Source organism: Schistocerca cancellata, chromosome 10 (assembly GCF_023864275.1).
Source record: "Schistocerca cancellata isolate TAMUIC-IGC-003103 chromosome 10, iqSchCanc2.1, whole genome shotgun sequence".
In the NCBI taxonomy this organism is placed as follows: domain Eukaryota; kingdom Metazoa; phylum Arthropoda; class Insecta; order Orthoptera; family Acrididae; genus Schistocerca; species Schistocerca cancellata.
The window spans coordinates 35,634,634-35,646,786 of NC_064635.1; positions in this window are offsets into that span (position 1 = coordinate 35,634,634).

Sequence of the window (12,153 nt, forward strand, 5' to 3'; positions counted from 1 at the left end):
TGTCAAAATAAAAAAAATTACCACAGCTTGCTGTCCCTCATGCGCCAACATAGGTACATTAGACACTGCCAATTCAGAGCCCTCTTACAGGAGAGGGCTGCAACTATCATCAGTGAATTACGAAAGTCAGCCGAGTAATGTGTATGACACGTAATACCTCAACCAATATTGAGAACAAAATAAAAAATTAGGAGGCATTACTTTTCAGCATGCCTCATCCATATACACTTGGCCATCTTTCACATTTTTTGAAAGCACTTTCTCTAGTGGTTCATGGTGTGGGTTCCTGTAGTCATGTCCTAGTTCATGAACCACGGGCAACGTATGAGTGAGTGGCCAAGTAAGTGGTCCCGACAGTCAGGATACCAGTTACTTTGGAATAAGGCTGGGCATCTCGGACATATTCTGAGTCGTGGTCACCTTTGTGCTCATACGGCAAAGACTACCAGATCCACCGGTTAGTCCCTCAGCCATTAGGGGTAAAACCCAATGGGATTCGGGGCAAGTAAGGCTAGCAACCTGCTTCCCTGATACTTTAAATATGATGCTGGCAACAATCAGAGCAAAATGCCTCTGACCTTGGGAGGTGATGGAGTCGCACCTCTAACTGACAAACCAGGGACTCCTAAGATACGACTTGGCAAACAAATGGTAATGAGATGGGGAGCTATTAATATCAATGGGGGCTACTCTGGGAAGAAGGTAGAGCTGGCAGAGGCTGCAAGTAAGATGGGGCTGGACGTTTTAGCTGTTAGTGACATTCGGGTAAGGGGTGAGAAAGAAGAGGAAGTGGGAGAATAAAAGGTCTACCTGTCAGGAGTCAAAGCAGGAATAGCACAATGGGGTGTAGCGCTTTACATCAGGAAAGAAATGGAACCCAGCGTAGTTGCAATAAGGTATGTAAACGAATGACTGATGTGGATAGATTTGACAGTGTCTAGCAAGAAAATTAGGATTGTGTCAGTATATTCGCATTGTGAAGGGACAGATCAAGATAAAATGGATAGTTTTTATGAGGCACTCAGTGATGTAATTGTTAGAGTAAAGGACAAGGACGGTGTTCTGCTCATGGGTGATTTTAACGCCAGGATTGGAAATCGAACAGAAGGGTATGAAAAGGTTATGGGTAAATTTGGAGAGGATATGGAGGCCAACAGGAACGGGAAACAACTCTTGGATTTCTGTGCCAGTACGGGCTTAGTAATCACAAACTCCTTTTTTAAGCATAAGAACATTCACCGGTATACTTGGGAAGTCAGGGGAACCAGATCTGTCATTGACTATATAATAATAGATCAGGAATTCAGGAAGGCTGTGAGGGACACACGTGTATTCAGGGGATTCTTTGATGACACTGATCATTATTTAATCTACAGTGAAATTGGGATTGTGAGGCCGAAAGTGCAGGAGGTCAGGTCCATATGTAGGAGGATAAGAGTGGAGAAACTTCAGGATAAGGAAATCAGGTACAAGTACATAACAGTGATCTCAGAAAGGTACCAGTTAGTTGAATGTAGTCAATTACAGTCATTGGAAAAGGAATGGACAAGGTACAGGGACACAGTACTATAAGTGGCTAAAGAATGTCTTGGAACAGTAGTGTGTAAAAGTATGATGAAGCAAACAGCTTGGTGGGATGATACAGTCAAGGCAGCCTGTAAAAGGAAAAAGAAGGCGTATCAAAAATGGCTACATACCAGAACCCAGGTAGACAGAGAAAGTTATGTTGAAGAAAGAAACAAAGCCAAACAGATAATTGCAGCATCCAAGAAGAAATCGTGGGAAGACTTTGGAAACAGTTTGGAGACTATGGGTCAAGCTGCTGGAAAACCATTCTGGAGTATAATTAGCAGTCTTCGAAAGGGAGGTAAGAAGGAAATGACAAGTATTTTGGACAGGTCAGGAAAACTGCTGGTGAATCCTGTGGATGCCTTGGGCAGATGGAGGGAATATTTTGAAGAGTTGCTCAATGTAGGTGAAAATGCGATCATTAATGTTTCAGATTTCGAGGTAGAATGGGATAGGAATGATGATGGAAATAGGCTCACATTTGAGGAAGTGGAAAAAATGGTCAATAGATTGCAGTGCAATAAAGCGGCTGGGGTGGATGAAATTAAGTCGGAACTCATCAAATACAGTGGAATGTCAGGTCTTAAATGGCTACACAGGATAATTGAAATGGCGTGGGAGTTGGGACAGGTTCCATCAGACTGGACAAAAGCAGTAATCACACCAATCTTTAAACATGGAAACAGAAAAGATTGTAACATCTACAGAGGTATCTCTTTAATCAGCGTTGTGGGTAAAATCTTCTCAGGTATTGTTGAAAGGAAAGTGCGAGTATTAGTTGAGGACCAATTGGATGAAAATCAGTGTGGTTTTAGGCCTCTTAGAGGTTGTCAGGACCAGATCTTTAGCTTACGGCAAATAATGGAGAAGTGTTATGAGTGGAACAGGGAATTGTATCTATGCTTTATAGATCTAGAAAAGGCATATGACCAGGTTCCTAGGAGGAAGTTATCGTCTGTTCTACAAGATTATGGAATAGGAGGCAAACTTTTGCAAGCAATTAAAGATCTTTACATGGATAGTCAGGCAGCAGTTAGAGTTGACGGTAAATTGAGTTCATGGTTCAGAGTAGTTTCAGGGGTAAGACAAGGCTGCAACCTGTCTCCACTGTTGTTCATATTATTTATGGATCATATGTTGAAAACAATAGACTTGTTGGGTGAGATTAAGATATGTGAACACAAAATAAGCAGTCTTGCATATGCGGATGACTTAGTTGTGATGGCAGATTCGATTGAAAGTTTGCAAAGTAATATTTCAGAGCTAGATCAGAAATGTAAGGACTATGGTATGAAGATTAGCATCTCCAAAACGAAAGTAATGTCAGTGGGAAAGAAATATAAACGGATTGAGTGCCAAATAGGAGGAACAGAGTTAGAACAGGTGGACGGTTTCAAGTGCTTAGGATGCAAATTCTCACAGGATGGCAACATAGTGAAAGAACTGGAAGCGAGGTGTAGCAAAGGTAATGCAGTGAGCGCTCAGCTATGATCTACTCTCTTCTGCGAGAAGGAAGTCAGTAGTAAGACTAAGTTATCTGTGCACTGTTCAATCTTTCGACCAACTTTGTTGTATGGGAGCGAAAACTGGGTGGATTCAGGTTACCTTATCAACAAGGTTGAGGTTACGGATATGAAAGTAGCTAGGATGATTGCAGGTACTAGTAGATGGGAACAATGGCAGGAGGGTGTCCACAATGAGGAAATCAAAGAAAAACTGGGAATGAACTCTATAGATGAAGCAGTCAGGGCGAACAGGCTTAGATGGTGGGGTCATGTTACACGCATGGGAGAAGCAAGGTTACCCAAGACACTCATGGATTCAGCAGTAGAGGGTAGGAGGAGCTGGGGCAGACCGAGGAGAAGGTACCTGGATTCGGTTAAGAATGATTTTGAAGTAATAGGTTTAACATCAGAAGAGGCACCAATGTTAGCACTGAATAGGGGATCATGGAGGAACTGTATAAGGGGCCTATGCTCCAGACTGGACGCTGATAGGCATAATCAGTCTTAAATGATGATGATGATGATGATGATGATTCTCTAGCACTGTATTTGTGTTATTCCAATTCTTCCAATGCATTGCAAGATAAAGTGCGTTCAAAAACTGTGAAGAACGTATGTATGATGAATTCTCTTTCAAACTCGAGCTCCATTAACAGTGAAGGAAAAAGCAGTGGTTTGCAGAAAACGTGAACAAGAGGCAGAAACACCAATGAATTCAGAAGATGCTTTGTAAATAAAAGTGAAACACATACCATGAAAAATTCTCTTCAATGCAGTAAACTTACAAAGGAAAAACCAATGAAAATTGATATAGTTTTATCTTTAACTGAGTTCCTGAAATTAATGTTTCTCTAATGGTAAAGGCATAGATGTTTATTCCAGTTGTTTATTCCAGATGTGGAAAGTAATGTACATAATTCAGCAAATAGGGCAGAAGATAAAATTACCTCAAAGTCCACAGAAAGTCAGTTAATGCTTAACTGCAACAAAACACTTGAAGTTACTTTTTTAAGTGACACAGTGTGGTCAAATAATGATTGAGGGCAAACATTTTAAATTCTTAGGACTGAAGGTGGACAGAGAGCACTTTTAGAAGTAGCATTCAGGATGTTGTCCAGGTAGTAAGTGCTGGTGTATGCAAGTGAAAATTGTGCACTTAACAAAAAAGTGATATCTTATAACCATAATATCAATGAGTCACAGTTGAAATTGGTCAACTCATAAAATACCTGGGATGTGAAATGTTTAATGATCACATAGGCTCAGTTGTGGGTGAAGTAGGTGGCAGACTTCAATTTATTGGTGAAATATTGGAGAAATGCAAGGAGATAGCTTTCACTGACATTGAAACATGGAATCTTGTTTATTTTTCAAACTTTAAATTTACTGTATTCTTTGGTGTCGCTTCTTGGTCAGCTTTGCTTATTCACAAAGGACTTTCTTAGAATATGAAAAGGCAGCTACAGCACACTCTGGAATCTGTTCGTGAATTTTTTGATGGTCAAATGACACACTTAAAGCTGTTAAATGTGTGAATACAGATAAACTGCCAGAACATGATGGCATTTCATTACAAATGATTAAAGATAGGGGAAAACTTGGAAAAATGTTTGGTGTAAGTTTGCAAAATAAGACTATTCCTCAAAAGTGGCTCAATGTTGTAATTATTCCCCTTCATAAGAAAGAAGACAGTAAAAGACTTAAACTGTAGAGTGATAAGGCTCATCTCTGGTATGCAAGATATCCACTAAAATTGTCACCAATCAAGAAAGGAAAGGTCTGCATGGGCAGAACAACATGCCTTTCAGAACTGCATGTAGAAGTTGTAATCATGATAATGTAAACTACTTCAGCAACTTCTTACAGAAAGAAAAATAGTCAGAAGTGTACAAAATGAACAATATAAATGAAAAATTCAACACTTTTATTGATACATTAACACATTTCTTTGAAACTGCATTCCCACTGAAAACATTAACCATATGGGGGAACTCTCGAACAAAGAGCTGGATCACAAGGGGAATAAGGGTTTCATGCCAGAAGAAAAGACTACTTCATGAAATATATAACTCAAAAAGTATGTGCGTACTATAAAAAAATACACCAAAATATTAAGAAAAGTAATGAAAGCAGCAAAAATAATGCATAATGATGAATACAGTTATAATTTAGCTAATAAATCAAAGGCTATGTAGAATGTTATAAAAAAGAAGAATGAGGAGAATACAGACAATCTTGCAAAAATATAACACTATCACATAAAAATAAAAAAGTAACAAACCCCTTAGAAGTAGCCAACACATTTCACAACTTTTTCACAGGGGTTGCTGATAATATGCTACAGTCAAACTTTAATACCACCCAGATAAATGAACATAAAATAAGTGCATGTATAGGATCAATGTACATCAGCTCTGTTTCACAAGGTGAAGTAGCTAAAGCATAAAAGGACTAAAAAAGTCCAAATCTGCAGGCATTGATAGTATACCTGCAACAATATTAAAGAAGAGTGCATTGAACCTAACTGAAATACTCACACACTTATCTGCCTGCTCACTTCAGGCGAGCACTTTCCCTGATGTATTGAAAACATCAAAAGTTATTCCTGTACATAAAAAATAATAAAGATAATGTAAATAACTACACACACATCACAATCTGCTCCTGCCTCTCTAAAGTATTATAAAAAGTTACATATGACAAACTTATGAAATTTATAAATAAAAACAGCATCCTATGCAATGAACAACATGGATTCAGAAATAAGAGGTGAATGACAACTGCTATTTACGAATGCATCAGTTCCATCCTAAACCTGATGGACAAAAAACTGGTATCAATAGGAGTATTTATTGACTTTTCAAAAGCTTTTGACGTGGTAGATCATAAAATTCTGCTATAAAAGGTTGAAAGACATGGTATTCGAGGTCTATCCAACAAATGGATCAGTTTCTTCCTGACTAATCATAAGCAGACAATGTGCATCAAGTACACAAATATTGAACTAAAGACTGTATCCTCACATTTATCTGATTATAAACAAATTAAATGTGGTGTACCCCAATGATCAGTAATGGGACCCCTTCTGCTCCTTCTGTACATAAATGATCTGAACTTAAATGTTGACATACATAAAACAATTACATTTGCAGATGACACCATAATTCTACTAAAAAGAGACAGTAACGAACAGTTACAGCAGACAGTAAACATAGCTGGGCACAGAATAATCAGCTCGTAATAAACAGTCAAAAAGTCATGGCACTAAAATTCCACAATATTCCTAACAAGGACATGTTTATCCCATCAGTCTCTATCAATGATGAACCAGTTGGTAACAGTATGGAAACCAAATTAGTAGGACTTTGGCTGGAGAAGAACATCAGATGGAATAAGTATATTGAATATCTCAATGTGAAACTGAGCAAAGCATGTTACCTGCTTTGCTCATTAAAATCATGTTGTACTGAGAAAACAATAATGATTGCATATCATGCCTCCTTTCATTCTCATCTTTGATATGCAGTCACCTTCTGGGGAACCTTTAAAACAGCTAATAGGACTTTTAAACTAAACAAACGGCCATTAGAGTCTTGTTTGGGTGCAAGTCAAGAGACTCTCATAAACCTCTGTTTAACAAATCTAGTATTCCTCCATTACCATGTGTATACATTGTGGAAACACTTTTATCTTTGAAATATGAGTAATGTAATAGCAGACAAAAAAGAAATATTTTTGGGTTAAAGGAAAAGAGAAGCATTGATTTGTCAATAGACACACACTGATGAAAAAAAAAAACTTGTTAGTTTTTGGAGTTACCCTTCAATGAGCTAGAGTAAAATGCACACAGAAAACAGACATTCACACTGCAGAACGTATGACTTTCTAAATGGAGCCATAGTCCCACCTTTGCTTACACCACATTGTCACTATCAAAGTGAAGACCTGTGAGGTGTTGTGGAAGTTTTCAAAACAGATGAAAATCAAATGCGGCCAAGTCAGAACTGCATGGAGAATAATTGATGACTGATGACAGTGAACCTAAGGTGCTGGGGTGTTGGAGATGTTTCAGCAAGTGAGGAAGTGTGTGTGTGTGTGTGTGTGTGTGAAGATTCCGAAAGATTTCTTATGTGTGTGCCTGTCAACACTTCTACTTTTTCAGTGACTGGTCCCCTTTAATCCAAAAGTATATTTGCTGTCTAAATGTTGTAGGAAAGCTCTTGTGGAACAAAGAAAGATGGATGCAAGTTGTTATATGATCCCAGATGGTGAATACATTGATTGGTAAAAATAAGTAAATTTATATGGACTCTGCATTACATTCAGGAAGCCTTATATAATTAAAAATAATACGTTAAAATAATTATTTGGTCTTTAAATGTTAAAGCACTTACAAATAATGGGTTAACGTACTGGAAAAAAACATTAAAAACCCAAGGGTTGCTCAGAGAGCTTGTTTTATTTTGGAAATTTCTACCAGAGACAAAAAAATAATGGATCAGGGAACTAATTGGAGTGGGAATGCAGTGGCAGTGAGTGGGATACACAGGTTACAGTACAGCAGATGAACTGTGGATGTACAGTATTGGATTGCAATAGATAAGCAAATATTAAAACAGGATCCACTGATAGGAGGGTAGATCTACATCCACATCTACGTCTATACTCGGCGAACCACTGTGAAGTGTGTGGCAGACGGCACATCCCATTGTACCAGTTAGTAGGGTTTCTTGCCATTCCATTAATGCCTGGAGTGTGGGAAGAATAACTGTTTAAATGCCTTTGTGCATGCTGTAATTAAGCTAATCTTGTACTCAAGACCCCTATGGGACTGATACATATGGGGTTGTAGTATATTCCTAGAGTCATCATTTAAAGCCAGGTCATGAAACCTTGAAAGTAGACTTTGTCGAGATAGTTTACGTCTGTCTTAAAGACTCTGCCAGTTCAGTTTCCAGCATTTCTGTTACTCTATCCCACAGGTCAAACAAACCTATGACCATTCGTGCTGCCCTTCTCTGCATGCACTTCATTTCTCCTGTTAGTCCTACTTGGTACTGGTCTCACACATTTGAGCAGTACTCAAAAATGAGTCATACGAGTGACTTGTAAGCAAACTCCTTTGTACACTGATTGCATTTCTCCAGTTCTCTACCAATAAACCAAGGTCTGCCAACTACTTTACCCACAACTGAGCGTGTGTGACGATTGTATTTCACATCTTGGGTATTTTATGAGTTGACCGATTCCAGCTGTGACGTATTGATATTATGGTCATAGGACACCACATTTTTTGTTAAGTGCATGATTTTACATTGCTGAACATTCAATACAATATGAACAGCAAGGGTCCCAACACACTTCCCTGGGGCACTCCCTAAGTCACTTTCAGACCCAATGATGACTCTCAATCCAAGATAACATGCTGCATCCTCCCTAAAGAAAAATTTTGAATCTAGTGAAAAATTTCACTTCATACCACATATGATTGTACTATTGACAATAAGGGGAAATGTGGTACTGAGTGAGATGCGTTTCAGAAATCAATAAATATTGCATCTGCATGATGTTAGGAAACATGCAGGATTAAGAGGAGGCTCTTACTTAACAGTGACTGCCAAATGCCTAATATGATGCTACTTATGATGATGTTGATGATCAGAAAAGTTTGCAACAGGAACTGGAATGTATAATAGGGGACTGTAATTATCTACAAAATTAAACAATTGAAAATCTGGAATGGAATAAGAATTGAACGAGAATAAACTGCTACCTATCACATAGAGGTGGCACTGAGGAGCATGCAGAGATATTTAACCCTTTCGCAGGCCGTGGAGGATACATTTCCCTCTAAACATATTTCTTTACAGTGATTAAGGGAATGTGCATTACCACTTCTGTATGCTCCTGGCCTCTAGTGGATGTCTGGTTCACCAGTTGTACTTTCTGGTTGTTGTGAAATATGGTCTTCAGGACTGCAGGAGGTATATATCCCACCAAACAACAGTGTTTTAATGGTTGTTGGTCAGTATGGTCAACACCAATGTAGTTTCTGGAAGAAGCACAGGACGTATACTTACACAAAATTAACCTGTCATTTGTGGTCTTTGGGAAGCATACTTACCACAACTTAGAGGCATCCCAAAGCTTTTGGGAACATGTTTTATCACCTCTGTATAGGCCTGACGTCTTGTGGTAGAACACTGCATCAGGTGTCTAAAAACTGCTACAACAGTCTGTTTATCATGGTATCACTACTGTTGTTGGAACACATTGTTTCTTCAATGTATATTATTGCGACCTGTATCAGCTCATACCTTTTTTGTGTGATAAAGTTTCAAGGATTGTTTTCACATTCGGGTAAGTAGACTTCAATATCAGTAATAAACATTTTCTAAATAAAATAAAAGAAAACAGAAAATAAAAATAGAAAAGTTTTTGTTGTGTGTATGTGCGACTCAGCATCTCTGCTATATGATGAGTAGCAACTGCCCTTCTCATAATATTGTTACATTCTATCTTGGATTTTCCATTGTTTGATTTTTGCCAAACAGAAAACACTGTTCATTATTTTTTTTACGTGAAGTGGCAACACATAACAGCACACAAAATGGAAGTGGGAAATCCATTTACCACCAGTTTTAATACCTTACAAAGGTGCCATGGTAATATGTATGCCACCATAGTTTTTGGTCCTAAGGACTTTGAAAATATCAGTTTTTGGACAAACAGTCAGCTTTCAAATGCGGCAGTCTGCCACTCGACACCTATGTGGTGAGTAGTTACTCATCCTAATTCATATTGCTTCTCCAGAAATTTATGTACAGTTAACTTGATAATGCAGCTACAAAGGCATTGGATGAAAGACAATGATTACCAAAACTGAATACAGTGTGTGGAGCTCAAATGTAGTGATGGGAGACAGTTACCATGAGGGAAGGGACTGACTCTCACACAACAAATGAATGCTCCAGCTACTAGAAACAGTTTACTGCTGTTATTTTGGGGACATTCTGTGTGCATGTTATACACATCAGAGGTTGGAGCCCATATCACTGGCTGGGCAAGTCAGTTGAAATGTCAGAGGAGCATTTGGGTCTGCACCACCAATGGACCAATTCCTGGGAAAGCACTGTAGTACTCGAGCCAACTTCTCGATTGAGGATAGAATTAATTTTATTGTACCAACTGTAGTGTTACTTTTAGTGAGATTCAGTCTAAGTGCAACTTTTATCATTTCATTGATTAAACAATAGTTTCATACAGCTTATCTTGTGTACCACAGCAGGCATTTCATTAATCCTTCTTCACTCATTGAATTCCTCTAACCAGTTGCAATACAAATTGCCAGTATACCCATATTAGAATGAGTCCCCGATTGTATATATCATTTCCGTTAAAAACCACAAACAAAGCTAGGTGTTGTGGCACCATGACATGTAACCCACAAGTGTTTATGATAAATTTTAGCTAAATTCTGTATATAAGTCTTTCTTTTATGTGAAATGTATACAAGAACTCGAGTGAAATAGTCTCAAAGAATTGGAAACAAGTTGGGTAAACCATGTAATCTGTCCTGTTTACAATAAATAACATACGGAACTGGAGCTCCAGTGAGATAGTAGGGGTTTCCAGGTCCAATAAATTTTGAGTTTAGCTCCAACTGGAAACTCATTTGTAAACATCCTGTGAGGAAGTATTTTAATCTTCCAGTTTTCCAAGCATAATTCTTCTTTCATTTGCATTGACAATGTGGGTCTCTGACGTCCCTGCCTCTTTATATACAGTTCTATTAATTTTATTGCATAAAAGGGTAGGGAGTCCTTGAGCTACATTTCATTGACAGTTAATAATTTTGTAATGTGCCTGATCTTCTGAAAGCAGGTTCCACAATGAGGTGTATGTGTTCTTTTTCCTAATTAACACAAATATCTGTAGACACATTACATGTCAGTAAGAAAAAAATTCAATGTATAGTGTTACCTATGGTTACTGAAAGTATACGAAGGAGGACAACACATTTCGTTACAGGTATGTCTGACTAATGGCAGAGTGGGTTTCATTTATCTTAAGGCACCATTGTAATTATTTACTGTAACTTCACTGTGTGTTTCCTGTATCATCCAAATGGAATAATATCATGGTTGAGCAGTATGATACAGATGCCAATTTATGACTAGAATCTTAGGTACTCTTGAGTAAATGGGGCATGTTGGATAATGGTGGTGGAAGCAAACAGCTGTAAATTTCTTGGTGCCCAACTGGGCTAAAGCTTCCAGTGGACTAACCATATTGAAGCTGTGTGTAGTAGTAGTTAGTAATGACCTTTATCTTTTTTGCTAGCTGCTGCCCTTGTAACCCCTCCCCCACCACTCCTATGTACATTCTGAAAAATTATAATATGGGACAGCCTATCCATATCAAAGGTACTGCAAAGAAAATACGAATTTATGACGTGGATTTTGTTGCATAAAGATTGTATTTTATTTTGATAAGCATTATTAATTGCAATTTCTCCATGTAATATTCAGACCTATATTTATTTGTCATTTGCAAAAGCCATCATATTGATGGCTCCACACAACAAAGTTAAGTAAATAAAGGAGGCGGGTTTAATGGTAAAAGTAACTTTGGCAAATCCATGAGTACAGAAATTTGTCATTTATTAATTTCAATAAAAATACATTCAAGCATTATTCTTCAGTCAGTAACATCAAATAGTGAAAACATAATACATTTGTTCTACAAACTATACACAATGTAAGATGAAGACAATCATCTTTCACTTACAAAAATGGAAATGCAGTAGCAGAAATTCACATAATGGACGCAAATAGGATTTTTTTCCTGGTGCAATGAACAGCACACATCAAGTAAATGCTTCACTACAAAAGCCAAGAGTAGTGACTTTTAAGTTCAACATGGACATGAAGCCGTGCTAATGCGAAATGATTGAAATAAAAAAGTGTACTTCACTGACACAGATTGGCTGGTGGTGTTTAAGCTGAATCTCATATGCCTATGAAAGATTTGCTCTGGAAAGAGCACAGAGGAGGATCAAAACAGAGCCATTTATTAG